The sequence below is a fragment of the Lathyrus oleraceus genome, chromosome 3 (assembly GCF_024323335.1).
Source record: "Lathyrus oleraceus cultivar Zhongwan6 chromosome 3, CAAS_Psat_ZW6_1.0, whole genome shotgun sequence".
NCBI classification, from domain to species: Eukaryota; Viridiplantae; Streptophyta; class Magnoliopsida; order Fabales; family Fabaceae; genus Lathyrus; species Lathyrus oleraceus.
Genome location: NC_066581.1, coordinates 451416296 through 451417419, shown reverse-complemented (window position 1 = coordinate 451417419; position 1124 = coordinate 451416296). Strand labels below are relative to the sequence as shown.

The following is a 1124-nucleotide window of genomic DNA, read 5'->3' as shown; positions in this document are numbered from 1 at the left end:
TTACACTCGTACATGCCTCTTAGTTGTCCGAATTAAGAAATCTATGACCGAGAATCGCGACCGGAGACCTCTTAAGGAATTTGCCCAACCCTCTGACGAGGAACCTAGTTTAAGTATAGTAAACCCCCTCATTCCTGCCAACAATTTCGAACTAAAACCATATTTACTGCAATTAGTGCAACAAAACCAATTCGCGGGTCTCGCTACTGAGAACCCAAATCAACATTTAAAAGTCTTTATCTAACTGGCCAATTCGTTTAAGATTATTTCCTTTCTCCCTCAGAGATAGAGCACGTTCATGGTTAGATTCACTTCCAGCTAACTCAATAACTACCTGGGAAGACCTTAGGAGAGTATTCCTTGCTAGAAATTTTCCCCCTAGTACGACTGCTGTTCTTCGAAACCAAATAACTAGATTTACTCAAAACCAAGGAGAATCACTTTTTGAAGCTTGGGAGAGATACAAGGAGCTGTTAAGAGTCTGTCCACACCATGGCCTAGAACAATGGTTGATCGTTCATGCCTTCTACAATGGACTCCATTATAACACAAAGATGAGCATCGACGCTGCCGCTGGTGGCGCGTTGATGAACAAACCTTACCCTGAAGCTTGTGACCTAATTGAGGATATGACTCAAAACCATTACCAACGGGGAACTGAACGAGCATCAGTAGAGAAAAAGGAGACCCAAGGTGGAATACATGAGATAATTTCTATGGACATGATGCAAGCGAAAATGGACGCTTTAGCCCTTAAGGTCGAACATATTTTTAGAAACTCTAACACCGCAACGGTAGTCCACACAGAGTGTGAACTTTATGGATCTGAAAGACACGAATCGACGGAATGTAACCTTTTAAATGACCTGAACACCGACCAAGTGAATTACGCCCAAGGTAACCCATTTTCAAACACTTACACCCCTGGATGGAAGAATCACCCGAATTTTTCCTATAAAAACCAGAACCCTATCCAAAATTTTGCACCTCAAAGACCATAAGGTTTTCAAGCCCAAAAACCAAATCAACCTATGCAAGTTGTGCCCCAGAAGCCTAACCTTGAGAAGATCATGGAGAACTTTATATCAGGCCAGACTCAGCAAAATAAAGAATTCCTAAACCAG

The 1124-nt window shown here is 42.0% G+C and overlaps 1 non-coding gene across 1 annotated transcript; it reads right to left on the bottom strand.

The window, feature by feature from the left end:
• Positions 1-392: 392 nt before the first annotated feature.
• LOC127133007 (small nucleolar RNA R71) lies at positions 393-499 on the bottom strand. The gene has a single exon (XR_007807007.1). It is a non-coding gene; the product is annotated as a small nucleolar RNA R71 (small nucleolar RNA).
• Positions 500-1124: the final 625 nt, after the last annotated feature.